Source organism: Rhinolophus sinicus, linkage group LG01, assembly GCF_036562045.2.
Source record: "Rhinolophus sinicus isolate RSC01 linkage group LG01, ASM3656204v1, whole genome shotgun sequence".
NCBI classification, from domain to species: Eukaryota; Metazoa; Chordata; class Mammalia; order Chiroptera; family Rhinolophidae; genus Rhinolophus; species Rhinolophus sinicus.
The window spans coordinates 73,842,768-73,866,351 of record NC_133751.1 but is presented as its reverse complement, the minus strand read 5'-3'; the positions used below and the strand labels follow the sequence as shown (position 1 = coordinate 73,866,351).

Below are 23,584 nucleotides of genomic sequence, written 5' to 3'. Positions count from 1 at the left end.
ACAATACCACACTTAAATTACTCAAATAATCCTTTTTTGCCTAACTGAGGATTGATAGATTTGAATTGTTATCCTCACAGTAAACATGTTTCTTTGATTGTCTTCTTAAAAGTCTTATTAACATTTTATTGTAACACAGGCTGAACCTTATTTCTATAAATATTTCATAACGGAAACTATGGCTCATGAAATTTCTTTTTTCTACTTTACAACAATTGGTAAATTGAGTTCAAGATCTTCAATTATTAAGCAATCATTCTGCTGCTGTACTTCAGGTAGGCAATAGCAGAATAAGGTGGAAAGGGCATTAGGAAGCATGGATAGCAAACAGATCTACTTCTGGAAGTGTTTGAATCATTATTAACCTCCCGACTCAACATTAAAACAAAAGACGTCTGAAGTATAATGGTACAAATGAATTTCAAAAACATGTTGGCCATCCAATAACCAGAACAGAATAAGTAATCTAGTTTAATTCAAAATTCAAACCAAAAGCATTTGAAGAGTCCCTATGAGCAAGACAATCTGGGGGACACAATGGAGGCTGTGTGCCTTAATGAACTAGCACTAGTAACTAGAATACCAGGTGCCAAGTGATTTAATTGAAGTGAAAAGGAAGCCTCAAAAAAAAGAAAGATCCTATTTTTTAGAACAAGAAAAATGTCGTGAAGGATTTGACATTAGGAATAAATTTGGCACAAAGGGTTTTTTGAGAAATCTGTTTGCCTGGTCATTTATTTCTCAAAATGCATCTGAAGAGAAGGTAATGAATACAACAAATTAAATTTCTTATAGTCCATATAATCTTTGGGGCAAAGAGTGGGCAGGACCATTCAGTTCTTATACCTGATCTTCGTCTTCCTATATCTCCTAATATTACCTACTGCATAGTTGGGTTTTCATTTGAAATCTAGCTTAACATAGTTGAGTGGCTAAATATGTTTTGATATACCCATACTATAGAATATTAAACAGTAGTTTTAAAAAAAGATAGATTTTCATGTAGTTAGATAAATAAATTTCCAGAATATATGTTGAATGGAAACGCCAGTTGTAGAATGTTGCATATAACAGATGTTATAAATGCCAGAAACACTAAGGTGGAGTCATTATGATTTATGTAACTCTATTTTTTTAATTTCTAAGATAATACTCAACTGACTTGAGCTTCCAGGCAATAACTTTGAAAACTTGGTTATAGATCAACCCAAGGGAGACATATTTTAAGTTTTCAAGATAGGATTCATCCCCAGGAATGGTTAACCCTGAAAGAGTCAACAACGTGCGTAGGGTGACGAGGACTTCAGGACAGGGGTGTTACTCACTGCTCTGTCTGAGTACAGTATCCAGTCATGGCCTGGAAGGCAGAGTGGTCCAGCTCCATATGGAACATCCAGCTCAGCTCCTGCTAAGCACTCTACAGGCCACTGGCAGTGCTCACTGAGCAAATCTGAGAGATCCTCAATTTTCTGTCTTCAATCCTTCTCCATCTCCTTCTCACGACTCGCAAGGACACTGCCTATCATGTGTCCAAAGTAGGTTTTATTAAACAAAATCAAAAGTTACTGATATCAAGCAGCAGGGAAGGAGAATGAATAAAAATGTGCTGATAGACCAGCAATTATCAAATATATTCTACACCTGTGATTTTTCTCCACTCAGAAAGAGGACCAGGTTTGGAAAAGTCCAAGAACAATAACCCTATCTTGGAGCGTCAAGATTTTCACACATACATATTTAAACAAATTAAAAGTTCTGAGAAATCATGCAACAGAATCTGTTGAACACTGTTTAATTTCTCTCTAAGCTCCACCCCCTCTGCCTCTGACATATCCCAAAGCACGTAAGCCTTCATGTATCAAAAACTGAACTATGGGTTACAGCCCCAAATCTGATGTTCCTTGAATGACTCCTAAAATATGCAAGTTATTCATCTAGTGGTGCAAGTCAGAAAGCTTTATCCCACTCTCTCTCATCTTATATACCAGGGTACCAAAAAACTGTATACAAGTAGACACTTTGGTCAGTGTTCCTCAAGCTGTAGTTCGCTGTAATCAGAAGTGTCTGGACACTGATGGTAACCACTTTGAGCACCTCTTGTAATTGCAGAAGTCAAACGTGACTTGTATTCATCTTCTGTTATTGGTATATATTAAGTACTACAATTTTAATAGTATTTTCCTTTCTTAAAATGTGTATACATTTTTTGGCACCCTCGGTATACAGTCTAACATCAAATCCTGTTAATTCTACATACAAAAAGCCTCTCGCTTCTGTACATTTTTCTCAATTTCTGCCATTCCCATTATAGTACATACTATATTATCTTTTAGCTGAACTAGTGCTCTGATACTCCTATCTATATTCCCATATCCATTCTTGCCACCTGTATTAATCTGTTTAGGCTGCTGTAACAAAATCCCACACACTGGGTGGCATAAACAACAGAAATTTATTTTCTCATGGTCTGGAGGCTAAATTACATATATGATTAAAGGGCCAGCAAATTTGATTTCTGGTGAGACCTCTCTTCCTAGCTTGCAAATGGCTACCTTCTCACTGTTCTCATGTGGCCTCTTCTCTGTGCATGGCTGAGAGAAAGAGAGAACTCTGCTATCTACTCCTCTCCTTATTAAGACTACAGTCCTATCAGAGTAGGGCCCCACCCTTATGACCCCACAACATTTATTACCTCCTTATAGCCCCTATCTCCACATACAGTCTTAATAGGGTAAGAGCTTCAACATATAAAATTGGGGGGCATCAAAATTTATTCCATACCACCCCCTTCTACTCTATTCTCCACAATGTGTTACTTAATAAATGAAACGCTGATCATGCCTCTCTCTCTCTCTCTCAAAAATGTTCTTTAAAAAAAAATCACTGATGTTTTACTAATTCCGGCCTCTACTTACCTCACCAGCCTCCCTGTGTGTTCTTCTGCTGCAAGGACCTTCTTTGTCATATTTCTGTTTATTTCCTTTTGTACGTGCTGCTCCATTCCTGTATCTCTGACTTCCCTCTTCTCCTGAGAACCCTTCACAAGTCCCCAAATACTCGTAAAACAGTATACCATAACATCCTACACTTTTTATTCACTACAATTATCTTAGTTAGATATTATATATTTGTGTGATTAGTTGCTTAATGTCTTCATCCATTTGAGCTGCTATAACAAAAAAGACTGGGTGGCTTATAAACAACCAAAATTTATTTCTCACAATTCTGGAGGCTGGAAGTCCAAGATCAAGGCACCAGTATGGTTGGGTGAGGACCTTCTTCCCTGTTCATAGCCACACCTTCCTGCTGTGTCCTCAGAAGGTGGAAGGGGCTAGGGACCTCCATGGGGTGTCCTGTATAAGAACACTAACCCCATTCATAAGGGTCCAGCCCTCATGATCTAATCACCTCCTAATGGCCCCACCTTCTAATACTATCACATTGGGCATTAGGATTGCAACATGTGAATTTGGGGGAAGACACACACATTCAGACCATAGCAATTAATGTCTATTTTCCTTACTAGACCATAAGCAACATGAGGCAGCGATCATGTCCATTTTGCCCATCATTATATCTATAGCATGTTATATTGGGTCCACCATACAGTAGATAATGAATGAATGAATGAATGAATGAATGAATGAATGAATGAATTCTTATAATTTATTTTTTAAAAGACTGCAAAGCCTACTCATAAATACTTTATTTAACTAGTGCTATGCAATACTAGTACTATCCAGAAAACATGCCAATAGGCTAAACTTCCCAGAATAAAGATCTATTTTGGCAAATATATCAATAGGAAATTTTTCTAAAATCTAGAACCCACTAGGTCACATAACTGTGGATATGGACAAACAGAAGGTACAATTCTAATTAAGAGAGTTTTAGACGGATTACTGAAAAACTTCAAGTGGATTCTGAAAGGACCTCTTTCTTTCTCTTGCATTAACTGGTGACTCTGTGGGCAGAATTGAAGCCCTGTTTCTCAAGTACAGGTACCCATATGTGTGTGGTTTAAATTATGATATGTTTACTTGGCTCTAACAATAAATTATTCTATCATCTGATTGCTGCGAGTGTATACGTATATGGTTATGTTGAATTAAGGTGCATGTGCCTTGCTCCACATATAGAAAATTCCTTTCATTACACTTAGGGGAATTTAACAAACAAATGATTTTTTTGGAAAGGATGATTTGTACATCAAATAGTGGGTTTTACAAGCTAAGCTTAAAGGTCCTGCCAAACCTAAGCTATTATGATTCTACTTTTTCATGCTTAAGAATTATTACCTAACAAAAATGGGTGATATCTTGAGATCCTAGAGAAATATCATCAAGGATGCCCTGGACAACAAAGTTACTGGACGATCCATTCATGTAAATGCCAAGAGAACAAAGGTGCTGTCGTTCATAGTGGTAAATTGAACTGCCTGATATCTAATTCCAGAATACTAACGCAAATTCTATTTTAAAAAATTATCTAAGGATTAATTTAAAAGCTAGCAGAGAAAAATTAAGTTAATGTAATCTAAAAGTTAATGTAAAACTATGAGTCATTCATACCAACTTGTGGTATATTACTGTCCCTATTGAATCAGGTGGAGGGGGGGTCTGGAACTTAAGATCATAAAACCTCATTAATTTGTTTTTCCAAACTCAGGATAATTTGTATTCAGTTGATTATAACGTTTGCTTTTATATAATCCATCATAAAAGGGTTTGCTAAGCAAATGAATATTATATACAAGATTATAGAGATGTTTATCCTTCTCAACTCAAACTGTTCAAGTACTTAAAGTCATTTGCATATAAGCAATTAATATGCTCAATACAAGAGGTGCTTATGTATTCATTAGAGTAATTCCTGTGGGACTCTACTTGGCAAAGCTTTGGGTGTGATTAAGCATAAATTATATGATATATAAATGGTTGAATACAAGTACCAAACATTTAGAAAAGTTCTGTTTGTTAGCCAGTTAATAGCAGAGTGTTTCATTTCATTATTTCTTTCTAACTCCCACATGTGTAGATGCATATTTACTAGTCGTATCAGATATAATATGTCCCATATATTATTTAAAAATCAAGTTGAGTGCTCTCCAAATATTCTTTGGTTCAGAACTTTTAGAAAGTCTTACTGGCCTTTCTCTACTTCTTTGAGCTGGTCTTTCAACGAGGGCAATTACCACGGGGGTGTGAGCCAGAGCAGGCAGGGCAGAAGCAGCCTGCAAGGAATGGAGTCTCACCCAGGCACCACCTGTTCAACCTACAAATCCGTGCAGCGAGATAATGAGTCTAATAGTCCCAGATGGGGCCTCCTTAGCAGTGGGAAGACCCTCAAAAAAAGAAGTCCATGGAAAGTGTCATGTCCTTTCTTCAAATCCCTGACTTAAAACAATGCTTAGTATAACTTAAACTTTAATGATAAATCCTCAGAGTAGTCTAATTATAGAAGAGAATAATAGGCATGAAAAGACAGGGCTAAGGCTGAAAACAAAATCAGAGCCAATCTAGAAAGAAAAGCAGAAATTGGGCCTAAACCAAACAAACACACGCTCAAGCAGCTATTGAGCTTTTTAGTTCCTGCAAAGATGTACATTTTGACAAATTATGTGAGATATCAACTCCAAAAAGTCTGCCACTGTCTCATATTTAGTTGTTCAAAACCATTTATTCTCCTTTTGGGCATTAACTCAGAGTGAAATTTCTGGAAAAACAACAAAATAAAACAACACTTGTGTGTTTACCACTCTCCTTCCCTTCTTCCCTTCCTTCCTTCCTACTTTCCTTCCTCCCTCCCTCCATCTTGACATTCTCCCTCAAAGATATAGGAGTATTATGCCCCGCTGAAATGGAAATTGTGCTGAGGTCTGTAACATGTATAATGATGAATCAAAGCCCCACAAAGATGGGTTTTTATATCAGAAAACTGAATAGACTCAATGAAAATTGTGTGTCATAAAGAGAATTTGTGGAAATGACTTGCAAGTTATAAAATGCAAGTATTATTCTCATCCAGGGGGCAATCAATAAATGCCTGCTAATAAAGAATTCCTAAGTGTTCACTAACTTGTAATGTCTTTCCTGTCACTTATCTCTGACAGATGCCATCGGGCATTTGTCTAAAATCTAATTTAATAAAGTCAGTGCTCATCAAGAAATCAATTAAAATGAAAGCTGCCTGCAGGCCGACTTCTTCCCTAGGTGATGAGTACAGCATGTTCTCCTCAGACCAAGTGGATCTCTGTGTCGATTAAGCAATTCTCAGAAGTTGTGAGTAACTCAAGATTCCGCCTCTGCCTGCCACAGAACACTAATTCCTTCTCCCAAGGAGAGTCCTATACCGACTCTAATACATGCTGCCCATCACCTTTCCTTTGCCAAAATATATTGGGTTAGGAACGACAACACTGGCTTTTATTTTCTTTTTAACTATAGAATTATAATCAATGACCACATACAAATGACACCCAGGGGAAAGTGCAACACCTGTGTTCTTGGTAAGAATGTTTGCTGCTAATAAACAAACAAAGAAAGGGTCTTAAGCAAACACTAGTGTTTTGATGTGAGTGTCAATCATCACTGCTAGATTACAAGCCACTCAACTAATATTTGCATAACACCTGACATTTACAAAACACTTATATATAATTCTCATATTTGATATAAAAGCAAACCTATAAAGTTGTATTTTACTATGATTGCCCATTTATACACAAGGAAATAGAAACTGAAATAGGATATACCATATGACTTTCTCAAGTTCATGGAACCAAGCAGAGGCAAAGCTGGGCTCAAACTCAGTCCTACTGAATCCTGGTACTCTGCTTTCTCCGTCCATCTAAGCTGACTTTTCACAACAATTCCATAGGACTTTAGAAACTATAAACTAATTTCAGGCCACGTCCAAGTTCAGTAGTCTGCAGAATGGAAACTTTAGGGCTCCCAAAATTCTAGATTGAGAATTTTGTAGGTCCACTTCGCATGAGAACCACAGTAGTAAAGCCTTCTTTTTGGGTTCAATTCCTCTGCATGAAAATCTAAGAATACCAATTTTATTTAGAACTCATAACACTTATGACCTCTGTTTTCTTTAAAAAGTGTTCTGCTTCTCAAGTCCTGGTTCAAGTACTGAACTTGTAGCAATGCAGAACCTCAGACCCCATCCCAGTCACATTAAATTAGAATCTGCAATTTCACAAGGTCCCCAGATGATCCATAAGCACATTACAGTTTAGCGCTGGCCTAAATCTCACAGGAATTTATATTCTGGTGAACTCGGGGTCCTGCCCCCATCAGAAATTTAGGACTGTGGACCAAATATCTCCTGAATCTAGAATACCTCTGGATTCACTTTCTCATTTTACAGTACTCACATGTCAGCATGTTTCCCTCTCAAAGGCATGAGCACAGCAGCATGGTCAGCGAGAGCAAATAAAAGCAGAGCGGAAGCTAGGCGACTCGAAATTTTCTGCAAGACAATATAAAGGAGAGAGCATTAGAAAACTGGCAGAGTGTTTTAATACATTAGCAGTCTTTGTTCAGAAACAATGGCTTATTAATTAATCCCCTCATTACCAAAGAAGAAGAACTACATGTTGGTCTCAGTCCTTTACAGTCCTGAAGATTAGTGTGAGCTACTCTGTAAGCATCAACAAAATATATGTATAACTCATCTGGACGCTCCGATATATGCTAAAAACTCTGATCCTGGAACTTACTTTAAATCTAATTATGATCTACATTTTAGATGATGCATATTATTCTGAAATGTTCATTTGCCTACAGAAAACAAATAAATTAGCAGCCCACATCCAGTTTCAAAGGTTTCTATCAATAATATGTAACTAGAAGCTGACAGTCATTTTGGAGATTTGTTCTCAGAATCACAGAATCATGGAGCTGGCAGTGAAGTGGACATCGCAGGTTGCAATGAAGTCATGAATAACCAGGTAGCATCAAGTCCAGATGCAGCATGCCTTTGGGTATTAAAAAATCTGGTATCAACATTCAGTTGAATGCTAAGCAACTGCAAGGTCCAAAAGGAAGGGTGTTGCAGTTAACGTCCCATGGCTGTGACAACTAGACCCCTATTGATGCCCCACCCGGCATCTTAACCCACTTCCTTAGCAACCACTGAAATCCATTCTAACCATAAAGGTTCATCATGTAAACAACGTGGTCCAAATCAAACAAAATTTTCTTAAATTGTAAAATAAAAGGCCTTTTCAAGAAAAAGCAGATACGAATGGGAAAAAAAGTCCTAAGGAGAAGCCCTGATTGATAACAGGCAATTAATAAACATTTGTTTAAAGATTTTGAATGAAGGAATCAATGAATCAATGGAGGCAGTGATCGCTGCTACTCCCATCCCACTTTTCTATCTACAGTCCTCTTTGCTGCTCAAATTTTGAGGGTATTTTTGCTTTGCTGTGGTTCCCTTTCACATCAGTGATGAGATTCACCAAAGTCAATAACATGGAAAAATTGTTATCTTCCAAGTATTCACGCTGGAATGGGTAACATATACAAAATGTATGATTTTTCTTTAATTGCAGCCACTTTTAGTGCACTGAAGTGGAATCTGTAATGCAGAAAATTCAGAAGTAAATTTATAATTGTCACAAAACATCCTACAGTGCAGCAAGGCATGCTGCCTAAAAGAAAGAAGCAAAGCTTTATAATTGAAGGAAGGATTGCGAGCTAGAACACATAAATGGATCCTCGTGCTGTTGGGAGAGGAATGTTGATGGAACTATGTAGTCTTTTGGGGCCACATCAACACACAATTATCCAGGTCACTAGCCATATCTATGTAGAAAACATGAGATCCATATCTATGTATATATATATATACATTTCTCAACACTGTAAATCTTTCAAGAGCCATCACAAAAGTTATGATTGGAAAACTGTTAATATCAAGAATCATTTACTGAGAACCTGTTAAGTGTAAGGCACTCAGGAATATTAGTGGTAGAAGTAAGAAATCCACATTAGCTATAAAAGCAACCATATTTATGAGTATTTCTTTATGTTCCATTTAAATCACTTTTGAAATTACATTTGTTGAGGAAATTATCTCCTCACTACCACTTATGCATTTTTACATGAATCCAACTGTATCAGTCACAGGATATTTCTTATTAAATAAAGAATAATTAGCTCCTTTTCTAAAATGAATGCAATAATTCAAAAGAATAGTAGCCATCATCTCTTAGGGTGGGGGCGGAATGAATTAGCAAAAGTAAAGTCTCTCAGTAAAAATTTTCAACATATTATATTAAGAATGCAGTGACCTTTGGTAAGAAGTTAGAGTTGAAACAGGAGGTGAAGTTGACCTGAATTTACCAAAAAGAAGAAATCAGAGCACTGGGTGTTTCCATATTCCAAAGCAGAAAAGTTATGAAGGCAATAAATTATGATAAAATGTGCAGCTCTGGTGGAAGCACATAAAAGCATAAAGAATCACCAAATTAGAGCAAGTTTATGATTCATCCAGGAGAGTATTAGTCTCTAGAAGTGGAAGCTTGTAAACGCATACCGTGGAGCTGAAAAAGAAAGTAAAGGTCTGTCCCTAAGGTTGTGCACTGTAAATTTATCTCAAGTAGGAGAAATGGTCTTATGATAAAGCTACTTCCCAGTGCTGGGCCTTGGGTCACAACAAACATTTTTATTAAAAAACAACAACAACAACAAAAAACCACTGTTCATAAATCTGTTAGTAAACCCAAGGTACAGAAAATACACAAACTAGTAACCATAATATTTTGTTGTAAATGTCATGTTATAGGTGTATTGTAAGGGCACGGAAAAAGAGAGAATGAGAGACGAGGGGAAAGGAAAGGCAGAAAGGAGTGGAGAGGAGGAAGAACTCTTCCTGAGTTCTCCAATGTTCGCTGAATTCTAAATTAAATTCAAACTAAGTTTCCAAAATAAATTTCAGCCAAAAAGATTATTAACATAAATGAAATAGTTTCTATTATACAGTCAGCCCATGATTTTTCTAAGTTTGATTCCACAGCTAAGAAGTGTGACCACAGAGGACATAAACTTGAAATGAAAATAATGCATTTATTAGATGGATAAATGTGGAGCACGTTACAGCAAAAGACGACATTGCTGAAAGGAGTAACTTTGAAGTGATAAGGAAAAAGGAACAGTGGAGGAGAAGAAAAGAATTAAAAGAAATGGAGCAGGAAGAACATCACTTCGTGTAAATTAAAATTAAATGTAAAAGGATGGCAGGAGCTCTGATCTTGTCAGGCGGAGGTATTTAGGTGGCAGCCAGTAATATGAGAATTAGAAGCAATTTGCAAACCACAGGTCTGCAAGCATGCACATTTCTCCTCTCTCATGATTGTTAATTGAGTTTTTTTTCTCATGGAAAAAATACAAATTCTGAAATATTGGTTTCATGAATCCCTGCCAAAATCTGGAGCAGTTTGGTCCCAGCCAATGACAGACAGCCCCTGGCAAACTGCAGGCAAAATGAGGCAGGCGCTGCACTGTCTTTGATGGCGCCTTCCTGGAGTCTGTCTTTCAGACAGAATGCTGACTGCCCCGTTTTACAGGCTGTGTCTCTGAGTTAGCTACTGTTCCCTGGCCTCTCCCTGCCCAGGCTACAGCCGCTGGCTCTGTACTCGCCATGCTGCGGCCCTCTCACCTGTGGCTGCCAGGGATCCCATCCCTGCCCAGTCCCCTTCTCAGGGTCCACATCAACAATGGTCTGTATCTTTCTCTTCTCCTCTAATAACAGCTAACACATAGTGCTTGTTATGTGCCAGGCATGTATACATATATTAATCCATTTAAAATACTATGCTCTGAAAACCGCCCTATGAGGCTGATACTGCTATGACCCTCACTTAGCAGAAAAGCCTGAGCACAGAAGCAATAATGACTTGGCCAAGGTTTGCCACCCCAAATGTGCCTTTTGGGGTATCGACTTTACGCTGGTTATTGATAAACAAAAGACCCAGAAAGAACCTTTGACTCTGCTCCTTCCCACGTACAGGAATTGAGATGGAAAAGCCTGTTTCAGGAAGGAAACTTCGCACATACAAAGTAGCACACGTATGACAGGACAGGAAGAAATCTAGCAAATTGTTTCTGGATGGCCTTCGTTTCTGGATGCCCTCACGAGAATTTGTTGACCATATGTTCGCTCTTTCTCCTACCTGCAGATTGCCTACTTTCCCTCTGGAATCCCAGACTCCTGTTAACATTCTCCTTTGACCAGCATGGTGTATAAGCCTCAGCTGCCCAGTGTGTTCTGGGAAACGTTCTCACAGACCCCTGAAATAACATTCGTATGGTAAACTGTGGACATTTGCTTCTGTGGATCTGTCTCTCTTCATTTGATTATTAAACCAACTAGAAGAACTTAGAAGGTAGAAGCCTATTGATATTTATTTATCAATAAATAAAAGAGAGATAGCACTTTTTCTCAGGAGCTCACAGTTCAGTTGGAGTGATAGACGATGAACAGGTGACCTAGCATCTTATCACTACTGTGAAAGTGTTCTAAGGTGAAAAAACATGGTGTGGTTACAGAGGATAATAGAAATAATGGAAAAGAGGATCATATTTGGCCAAGACCTGAGGGATGAGAAGAGTCAGGCTACACAATGGGCAGCACAGGTGAGGAAGAGCATGAGCAAAGGCCCTGAGGCAGGAAAACAGCTCCCCAATTCTAGGAACATAAAGGAAGATTGTATGACGACACCAAAGATGATGAGGAGAGACATAGGATTCACTAAAAAAGGAGTAAATGAGATTGTGCAAAGCATTACAGGCGATGTAGGGAGTTTTCATTTTGTGCAACGTGCAAAGGAAAGACAAGGTTTTAAGCTGCAGGAGGACATGAGCATATTTATATATTTTTAAAACTTCTCTGCTTTGTGAAAAAGTGGATTGGAGGAACAAGAGTAAACGTGGAAAGACAAGAAGGCTGCTGTCATAGAACCATCTAGAAGTGGTGGTGGTTATAGGGTCACGCTGGAGATGATCAATGGTCACATTCAGGGTGTATTTTAGAAGCTGAGCTGACTGGTACTGGAGTAACTGCAGGGAATGAATGGAAGGCAGGACTTAAGGGTTAAACTCCCATGGTGGATGGAGTGCCATTCTCTAAAATGTGAAAGACTGGAAGAGAAAGAGTTGAAGTCATGAGTTCAGTTTTCAATGTGTTATAGACGTATACTTGGTGTTGAGTCTCCACTTTCATGTGTAATCAACATATGACTTGACTAGCCCCAGAGTGGGAGACAATAATAGAACCCTCAGAAATATTTGGAAATCTGGGAGAAAAGGAGACATATTCTCTTCCTAGCTGGAGGCTCTGAAGAGGGGATAAGTCCTAGAATTCCCAGCACTATGCAGGCATAGCTGCAACAGAACAAAGTTTGTTTCTATAGCAGAGAGCCTGAGACAGCCAAAGGAAAGTCAGCCAGCCAAGAACGAATGGCACAGGAGAGAAGCCCAACGTCCCTGGCCCCTAGAATAATACAGAACAGCTGGGGGGGGGGGGGGGGGGCTTGACATGTCTTATGTTTGTGACAAGGGACCCTTCTGCAACAGAAAGCTTTGCAGCCAGCCACCAGATGGTAACACTGACACCTCCAATCATCATTGGAGGGAACAACCGCAAAAGGCCAAAGGCCAGATCGGATGAGTGACATTGCAGTTTGTGGATCCTGTATGGGAGAAAGGACAGCCTGGACCAGATGCCTCTCTCTGGTGCCAGAATACTGATGCCACTCTGAGGAGAACAGTGTAGGAAAATTCTAATTAACTCAGTTTACATCCAAAATGATAAAGAAAGCATGAAGGTAACTGAGTTTATCTAGAAACTATTACAATGACATGGTTTGCCTTTATGCAGAATGTGGATTGATGAGTTTTGAAAAGCAGCTCTATTTCTTTAAACAACTAAGTAAACTTCCGTGGAAATTTGCAATGACAACAGTAAACAACTCATTGGCTTTTATCCCTCAGTTGTTTTCACAATTTCCTAGGAGGCTGCGGGAGGTGTTCAACATTGGCTCATGAATGACTCTATTTTGCTTTCGAGTTTATTCAAATACTACCCCTGGTTGCATTAATAGGGTTGGATCCTCTGTGATGGGATCTCAAGTAGGGCTGTTTGGACTTCGATATCCTACACTGATGTGAGTCCAATAACTTTTCACTTTGTACTTGTCAAGCCTCCTATCTGCTAAACACATCCACGTCCATCACAGGACTCAGACACGTGTCTAATAGGAGTTATGCTGAGAGACAAAGGTGAACAATAGATCATGTGCTCCTGCACTGAAACAATACGTCTTCATTACTAGATCAAACTCAAATATCCTTGAGAATAAATGTTCTCCCGAAGAAGACCCTGGGTCTCCCTGGAAAGAAACTTCTGGCAAGACCACCAATGTATCATTTATATTCATTTGTCTATACCTCACTTTGACACCAGCCAGGATCCAGCCTACACAAATGAGTGGCAGACATCTTAGAAGTGGTAGGCCAGGTAGGAAGCAGATCTGCACCTGGTTAGACCATTTGGAAAAGAATTTTGATGTAGCTGGGTTTTTATGGGGACTCTCACATCACAGTTTTTATTCAAGTCACTAAAGCCATTATGAAGATCACCTTTTCTCACATCACAGTTTTTATTCAAGTCACTAAAGCCATTATGAAGATCACCTTTTTGGGTAACGACATGGTTGTGTAACTTGGTCTATCTATTGACTCTTAAATAACCAGATGGGATCTATACTTATTTTTTCCTCTTCCTCCTCTGTCTTAATCTGATTATGCTGCTATAATAAACTACCATAGATGGCTTATAAAGAACAGAAATTTATTTCTCACAGTTCTAGAGACTGGACGTCCAAGATCTGGGTGCCAGTATGGTCGAGTTCTGGTGAGGATTTTTTCTGGCTTGCAGATAGCCAACTTCTCATCGTATTCTTACATGAGGAAATAGAGAAAGCAAGCTCTCTCATGACTTTTACAGGGGTACTAATCCCATTCATGAGGGCTCTATCCTCATGATCTTATCTAATCCTAATTACCTCCCAAAGGTCCTACCTCCTAATACAGTGGTACCTCAGTTTTCTTACATAATGTGTTCCAGAAGACCGTTGGAGTTCTGAAACATTCAAAAACAGCCGACATGTAGGCCTCAGGATCTTGCACTCAATGGAAGCTGCGTAACAGGTTCAATAAAGTGTGTTCGAAAACCGAAGCATTTACTTCTGGGTTTACAGCACTCATAAACCGAAATGTCCATCAACTTAGACGTTCGAAAACTGAGGTACTACTGTACCATCATTTGACAAGGCGATGGTGGAGTTCAACATATGAATTTGGGGGACACAATCATCCAGTTTGTAACATCCTCCTTTTTCTTTTTTTTCCTTTTCTTCTTTTTTCCTCTAACTCTTTACAGTAAAATTTAGGTGTAGCTTAAAAATTACTCCCTGATTCAATCATTCACTCCAAAAATATTTGTGAAGGACCTATCATGTGCCAAGCCCTGGTTCTAAATTGTCTGTGAAACATCAGAAAAGAAGACAAACATGGTCATTGAGCTGATATTCTAAAGGCTAGAGGGGAAACGGGTGGAGAGACATTGTGTGTGAAATAGACAACAAAAAATACATAATCATATGTGTATGCTATATGGTTAAAATAATACAGGCTTATCTACCAGAGGACAAATGAGGAAGTATCATTGTTCCTTCTGTAGTCTTAGTAGAATCTAACTTCAAAATTGGAGTTGTCATTATGCCCAAATTAGTCAATTATTTGTATCATTCCTCCCTTTGCAACCTTCAGTGGTTTGATCCATGTGAGATTACAACATCACTAACAGTTATTTATTTTTAACTCTATTTAAATTTGCTACTGCCATAAAGCACCTTAACGTGTGGCATATGGAACAGTACAGTGGGTTAGAGAGGGCACAAGCTTCAACGGCAGGAGGTGAGGGTTCCGATCCCTGATCATACTATGATAGCTGTGTGCCCTTGAGCAAGTTCCTTGGTCTTATGAAACCTCATCTTACCATCTGCAGTGTGAGAACAATAACATTTAACTCAAAGTTTTGTCATGCATATAAAAATAATAATAAAATTAAATAATATATCTTTACTTGATTAAGGAATCATTTAAGTGTAAATCTGGAATCCTTTTACAGTTTTCCCAAATAATACCTATCAAATGTCCCCTTTCAACCTCCATTCCACCTAAGTACAAGTTCCTTAAAGATCTCTCAGCCCTCATTTCTTTAGTTTTAGTTAAGATGATTTCATTTCTTACTCACATCTCTCCCTTTTCCACAAAAGCAGGGCACACTACTGGCTGGAACTTTCTGGGGGTGGGGAGGAAAGGGAGTGGGTTCCAGAGACAGTGCCCTACATCTAAACTTCGGAGGCAAGCAGACATCTCTTCACTTGAGTGATCACAATGCCTGGTTACAAACTACCATTCTCTTTCTTTTAGTCGTTGCTATTTTTCTGTTGGACATTGACTGCTTGTTAATTCTACCTTTGAACGAGATATCAAGTGGTGGCTCTTTGTAAGTCCTTAGGAGTGCACTTTGGGCCTCCCCACACCTGGTCCCTTGGCTGGGAGACCAAGCTAAAGCCAAATCTAATCCTTCCCACTTCAATACCAGCCACCCCTGGGCCCTCCTCACCCTAAAGGGTACTTGCAACACTGCCTAGGTTACAGTCACAATTAGCAGTGTTTTTCCAACACATAGGAAACTTACATATCCTTATTAAATGAAGGGAATAGGACTGAAACTCTGTCACTCCATTCAAAGCTCTGTGTCTGTCTCCTGCCTCGTTATCCAAGCCTAGAAAGGACTATCAGATAGTATGCTGGCTCTGTGGTTCAGCAGCTTTCAGGAAGGAGAAGGTCATCAGTTGTAGATCTCATAGAGTGGGAAAAACTCAGGCATTCACCCGCAACACACACCCAACATACCAACTTCAAAGCCTCTCGTGACATCCCATTAAGATTAATGCCAAAATCCTACCACAAGCATCTTCCAATCACTGCAAAATTGGACCCAGACAAGCACTACAGCTGCATCCCATGCCACCCCCATCCCATTGCTATCTGTTCCCCTGCCCCAACTATCTTCTTTAAGATCTTCAAACACTCCATGCTATTCTTCACCTCCATGCTACTCCTGCCTTCATGCTACTCCTGCCTCCATGCTACTCCTCCACTGCAGGCTACTCCTCAGCTCCGTGTAAAGACAGACAAAGAGCACTCATGACAGAGTTCTGAGGAACACCGATATTTTGTGGTGGGTTAAAAAAGGAGACGATGGCACAAGAAACAGAGGAGAAATACCCAGTGAGGTAAGAAGAAAACCAGAAAATGTGATACGGCAGAAGCCAAGGAAGGAGAATGTATTTCTAATAAAGTAAGTGGTCAACTGTATTAAATGAAGCCCAAGAACTGGGCTTTGACTTTGACCGGCTGGAGGAGGCTGGGGACCTTGAAATAAATGTTTTAGTAGAGTAGTGAGGACAGAAGCTAGATGAAAGTACCGTGGGTGGCTGGTTAGCTCAGTTGGTTAGAGAGCGATGCTCTAACACCAGGGTTGCCAGTTCGATTCCCACATGGGCCAGTGTGAGCTGTGCCCTCCACAACTAGGTTGAAACAACTACTTGATGTGCAGCTGATGGGTCCTGGAAAAACACACTTAAAATAAATAAAAGTCAAAACAAAATAAGAAAATAAAATAAAATTATAAAAAAAAAAAAAAAAAAAAAAAGAAAGTACCGTAAAGGTGAATTGGAGATGATCTTTAAGATAATTATACTTAACAGTAGGAAAAGTATTTATTAGCACTTAAATTATTTTAACTTAAAATGGACTTACTCTTTGCCAGGTACTCTGCTAAGCACTTTGCAAGCACATTCTCATTAAATCCTCACAGTAACACTGTTAGACAAGGGAATGAAATGTACTAACCAAATTGCCAAAGACACAGCTAGTAAACTGTGGTTGATGGAATGAATGATGGCCCCCAAAGATACCCAAGCTCTAATCCCTGGACCCTAAAATGTCACCTTACATGGCAAAAGGGACTTTGCAAATGTAAGAGTCTTGAGATGGGGATGTTAACCTGGGTTATCTGATGAGCCCTAAATGTGATCAGAACTGTCCCAAGAGAGAGGCAGAGTGAGATCTGACACAGAAGAGAGAAGACAATGTCACAACCTCAGCAGAGAGAAAGATTTGAAGATGCCACACGGCTGGCTTTGAAGAAGAGGCTCATGAGTCAAAGAATGCAAGGAATGCAGCTCCACAACCAGAAAAAGGCATGGAAACAGATTCGCCTAGGGCCTCTGGGAGCACAGCCCTCAAATGAAGAACTTTAATTTCCTCCCAGGAAACTGGTTGCAGACTTCTGACCTCCAGCACTGTAGGACAAGAAGGGCATGGTGTTGCAAGCTACCAAGTTTACAATTATTTGTTACAGAAGCCATAGGAAACTAGTACAGAAAGGGTCATGATTCTTTCTTTAATGCAATTTGACAATACATTGAAGTATCATGCATATGGAAAACAGACAGAAGGCAGGAGAGGAAAGCAAGGAAGAGAAGAGAAAACAGAAGTAACGGAAGTGGGGGGGGGGTGAAAGGAAGGGGAAAAGTAGGGAGAGAAGAGAGGACCCCAAATATTTTTAAAGTAACATCCAAACTGTCTATGGCAACTTCATCTCAGGGACTATTTTTCCAGCCTGAATCCAAGTTGGCACTTGGCCCAAGCTGAGAGTTAGCTCCAGGGAATAAAATTCCAGTGCAGAGTAATCTGTAAATCCTGTGGCATCACAGCTGAAAAGAAAACAGATTGGTACAGTCCTAGTTTGGAGGTCGATTGGCTTAGTAACTGTTAGAGACAGTCAACAGTTGAAGAAACAGTATTAAATCGTGAGAGATGAAGTTCAGAAAAAAACAACTTGATTCATTTTTGCGCCACCAACTCAAGTCTGGCCTTGATTTGCTTTCTAAAATATATTTTGTAAGGTTTGCTTATCTTTTCTTTATTTGAACATTATTATCTTGTTATTACTTATTACTGGCTGTCATTTGCTATAACAAAATTATGTTCAGACATCTTCACTTTACATACTGTGAAAATCTATTTTTAAAAAGCTATTTTATGCATGCATTATTATTTGGATATTCATGCTTAAATAATGCTCTGGTATATATTAATCAATGACCGCATCTTAAAAGATATACCTGTACCCAATATTTAATAAAAGAAGAGGAAGCTTAGCAAGAAAACAAATGATTTGTGCGTCTACCACCACGATTCAAACAACCTGAAATTCATGGCAACTTCTGGCTCTTGGGTTCAAGGGCATAGCTGAGTGAAGTCATGAAAGCTGAATCCTTAAATCTGACTCACTGTGCCCTCCTGGGATTCTTTTCCTAAGTGAGGTTAGTGTTATGTCACTTTTTCCTAAGGAAATTAAATAGTGCATTTGAAGTCTCTAAGATTTAGAAGAAATTAGGAGAGAAACATTCTTATATAGATTCTGAATACCAATAGTACAGTGATCTTCCTAATTTGCTAATAAGTAGTCCTCATAGAGCTGAAAAGTACAAGGGAGAATTAAGAATTAGTAAGGATAGAGGGGAAGGTGCATTGGTGGAAGAAAAGCTTTTGATTCTGTCTCTCACTTTTAAAAACAGAAAGGGAACTAGCAACCAAATAACACAATATACGGAGTATCTGGGGATAAAAAGGCCAGGTTAAGAGGTCTTTATATTTAAATCCGCACAGACAGCATTATCCTCTCCTTCTGAAGACTGTTTCCCCCTGCACACATGGAAAAGCAGCCGACTGCTCTCAGTTTCTGTCACAGGAAAGCACGAGTAACAGCAACACCTAGTGGCATACGGTGATAGAGAACAGGGAAAAGAAAGAAATGCTCAGAGAGAGCTAAGACAAAACCTTGGAAGGACGTTGCTACATTTCAAATGTCCTGATTTATGCGGCAACAAAATCGCATTGTAAAAGAATCAGGGAGTCCTGTCTCCCAGCCAATGATATTGTTCTAGGTCAACATTTGGGGTGTAGAAAAAGTGACTTAGTATTCACTGCTGGGGAATGGGAAAGCCTGTCGTCAAATCACACCACTTTGATCTTACAATTGGAAATGTGGCAATATTGTTAGGATTAAAAAAATGAAAAAGCATTATTAATATGTCTACAAGGGTGATGCTCCTCAGCTAGCAGAAAGGCAGATGAATAGCAACTTCTGAATGCCAACCTTCAGGTCTATCCAAAGATATTAAATTTCACTATTTGTTCTTTTATTATAGACTATTTTCTCCTGTCGACCAAAGAGGCCACATCAGGCCACTCTCTACCAGCTGAAACTCTGGCCTTTAGCCCTTTGTGTCAGACCTCCTAGCTACAGCATCCTTTCGTCTGGTTGCCAAGTCAACAATCTCTCTTGGCATCTGCCTTTTCCACCTCTTTCCTCCTCCCGCCACTCCATCAAGAAATTTAATTCCAAGTTGGCAGGCAGGAGGTCAGAAATCTTTGAAAGCTGCAACTTCTACTGCCCACACTCAGGTCTTGCCTCCGCACATACTGCCAAATACCGACTTCCTTTTCTCCCTCCTCCAGAACATTCCGTGTCTTTGTAATGACCAGGTCATCACCTGAATCTTGCCCTCACATCTGTTTCCTTCCCCTTCCTATGCAGCAGGGCTGTCTTTTATTAGTAACATCCTGCCACATCTGTCCCCGAGGCTCAGCACATCTTGTCATCTGTCCTGGGACCAGCAGCCTCTCCAGAGTTATCGACTCGGGGACGTGCCTCGTCAGAGGTGTCTGGGGGCCTAGAGTTGGCCCAGAGCATCTGGGGAAAGGACAGCTGACAAGTTCCTGAATCCCACACAATCATGTCTTTGAAAAGTGGGCCATATTCAAGCAAAAGACTGCAGGCTAGTGTGACAGAAAGACAAAGGACAAAGGACAAAGTCACACCCAACCCATAGGTGACAGTTTTATTTCTTCATATATTTTGAAATGACATATTCAGGGCTACTTTAGAACAGTCTTTTGGGAAAAACTTAAATATTTTGCTTGGGATTTGCCCACTATGAAAAAAATTTTGAAAAATGCGGGCTTGGCTACCGTTTTTTTGTTCGTTTTAAAAAGGGGACAATGTGAGTGTTTAATTTTGAAGCTACAAATGTACAGAAATTATATTCTTAAAAAAACACGATTTTCATCTCACTTGTTTCTAACCACGTATAACCACTGTGCTATCACTATCAATTTTTTACCAAAACAATGAAGTCAGAGCTCCCTAAATAAAGAGTAATAATATGGAAGCATTAGAAAAACTTAAAAAGAGATTAAAAGGCAATTAACTATGGTAAAAATATCCATTGAGCAGAAGCTTAAAAATTGACTCAAATACCTATGAAACTAGAAAGATATTTACTCATAGCAACACAGAAAATATGGATAAATCACTAACTAGTAAGAGTGTAGTTACCAAAAAGTCTTTGAAATGTGCTTTAGCTATTTAGAGCAACACTTCTGTGTTGCTCTGTTACACATGTAACATGTTGTTAAGACTCAACAAAATTATTTAAACTAGGTGTTATACGGAAATCATTTAGTTCCATCCCATTCTTTAATGATGAAACAGAAGTCCAAAGATTAAGTGTGTTTGTTTTTTTCCCAATAGCAAAGCAGGAAGCAGAACCTAACTTTGTGAGTCCCAATCCCGTGTTAGGTATACAAGTATATGTTATGTAGCATTTTTAAATAGTAAAAGGTTGTGATTGTATTAAATAGATGACGTTATGGACTGACTTGTGTCCCCCAAAATTCATATGTTGAAGCCCAAGTCCCAGCATAATGGTATTTGGAAGTGGAGACCTTGCAAGTAATTAGGTTTGGATGAGATGATGAAGGTGGGGCCCCATGATAGGACAAGAAGAGGAAGAGAGAGAGGCAAGCACTCTCTCTCTACCCACCACATGGGCCCAGTGAGAAGGCAGCCATAGGAATAATGCAAGCCAGGAAGAGGACCCTCACCAAGAATCAAATCTGCCAGCACCTTGATCTTGCTTCCCAGCTGCCAGAACTGTGAGAAAGGCCTATCGGTTAAACTGCTCAATCAGGTATTTTGCTATGGCAGTCCGAGCTAAGTCAGATGAGTTCTGCCTTACAAACTTTTCCATTTCTAAAATAAATATAGCCATAATCATGAAATACTGACTATATACCACTGAATCAACTAAATCATCTGATCTACCAAAATTAGGCATATGATTGGGAGAAAAAGAAAAATTAGCCTATTAAAAGCAAGTGCTTAAAAAGTGGAGATGGCATCAGACAACATTCTTTCCTGGAGGGTGTAAAAGGAAGAACAAAAGAACATAGAAACAGACTGAGATGAAGGACGGAGGTCTGGAAGGAGTGACAACGATTACAAGGTTCAGATTTCACATACTGAGAGTCCGGAGATTTTGCCTGGAACTTGCTTTGTCCTCACCACGTTTCATTTGTGTTGCTAAGAAGATATTCAGCTTGAGATGACAGGAAGCCAATATATTATTCAGGGACTGATGCGAAAAAGAAAGGTGTAGGGACGGAACAGGCTTCTGCAAACTAAAAGAATAGAAGATTTCTCTGTCTGTACAGAGTGAGTGCTGGAGTGATGCTGAGTGCTTGCCTACGGCTGTAGCTCTCAAAGACATCTTTTATTATTCAAAACAACCTCCTGACCCCAAAATAAAGAATTCATTGACACTGGTTGCAAAAGACACCACCAAAGTCGGGGCTGCCTGAGTTGAAATCCGGCATTCCCTGGTTATGTGATCCTAAACCCGGCACATAACAGCACTGAACCTCACTTTCAACCTTTAATCTGGAGATAATACAGGTCCACAGTCTCTTACATGATATCCTTAGAACTAGATTTCAGCATGTTTTTATGTTGTAATGCACTGCATGAACTGAATTTTATATCACACCCATAATGTCCAGGGCAGCACTTAGTAAGCAAACATACTGATAGTCCTTCAGAAAAAAACCTAACAATAATCCACTGAATAAGAAAAAAAAAAATTATTAAGAATCTGGGAGCCACAATCCCGCAATTGAGCTGAGTTACGGTAGGGTCCGTGGGGAGCTGTGGGTGCCTGGCTGGGCATGGGCCCCACACCGGTTCCCTGCACATGGCTGAGCACCCGCCCCCTGCATCCTGGAGCCGCTGGCCTCAGGTGCCCAGACGGTGTCATCTCTGACCACCGTGGAAGCATTTATCACAGCAGGTGAGAGCCCTGCTCTATCCCACCACTCCCACTCCCTCACCCCAGGCATCCTAGGAGGTCATCTGCTTCCCTAATTGCAGCTCCAATTACAAGGCCTGGAAGCCAGACGCTGGATCACCTGTGCAATGGGGGTTCGGAGAAACACTGTTTATTTGTCACTAGAAGCCTTTGTCAGGGACCACCGCCTGAGCTACCAGCCCTGATTCACACTGAAGAAAAGCCCTTTGTGCAGCAAGTGGCTGTGATAAAAAATTCAACACAAAATCCAACTTGAAGAAACATTTTGAACACAAACATAAAAAATCAGCTAAAACAGTGTGTATGCAGTTTTGAAGGTTGTAATTAGACTTGCTGAAAATCCAGCAGCGCCAGCATACCAACAAACCACTATTCAAGTGCATCCATGAAGTTGTGGAAAACACTCTGCCTCACCTGGCAGGCTGAAACAACATGGGAAGGTCCATGAGGGCTATGTATGTCCAAAAGGACGTTCCCTTGTAGCCAAAACATTGACGGAGCTTTGGGGCCATGTGAGAGACACCCATAAAGAGGAAATGATATGTGAAATACACCAGGAAAACAGTTAAACACAAAGCTTATCTGAAGCAACATATGAAAACTCGTGCCCCAGAAAGGGATGTGTGTAGAACCTACGAAACTGTGTTCAATCTCCAGAGCCATATTGTCTTTTCATGAGGAAAGCAGACCTTTTGTGTGTGAACATCCTGGCCGTGGCAAAACATCTGCAACGAAACAGTCTCACTAGGCATGCCGTTGTACGTGACCCTGAAAAGAAGAAAATGAAGCTCAAAAGTAAAACGATCTCGTGAAAAATAGAGTTTGGCCTCTTGTCTCAGTGGGTATAGCTCTCCTAAAAGGAAACGAACAAGACTTACCTTTACCTAAAACTGGAGAGTTCCTGAACTGTACTGAAACAAGGCGCTCTCGATGTTGCAATATTTACCCTCAGCTAAACATCAAGTTGCATATTGTTCTCTTTAAAGGACTACAGACCAGCCAGCTCAGTTATAGGCAGACCTCAGAGCTATTGCAGCTGGTTCCAAATCACTGCAGCAAAGTGAGTATTGCAATAAAGCAAGTCGTAATGGTTTTCTTGGTAGAGGGACTTGCCTTCAATTTGTAAAAAATACAACGTCTGTAAAGCACAATAAAATGAGGTATGTCTGTATTTTCTCTCAAAAAATATATTAGTACTTTTATGGAAGTCCAAGTCAG

The 23,584-nt window shown here is 39.6% G+C and overlaps 1 pseudogene; it reads left to right on the top strand.

Annotated features, from left to right (window-relative positions):
• The window catches only part of LOC109453298 (transcription factor IIIA), a 44,454-nt pseudogene extending 21,200 nt beyond the window's left edge, over positions 1 to 23,254 (top strand).
• Positions 23,255 to 23,584: the final 330 nt, after the last annotated feature.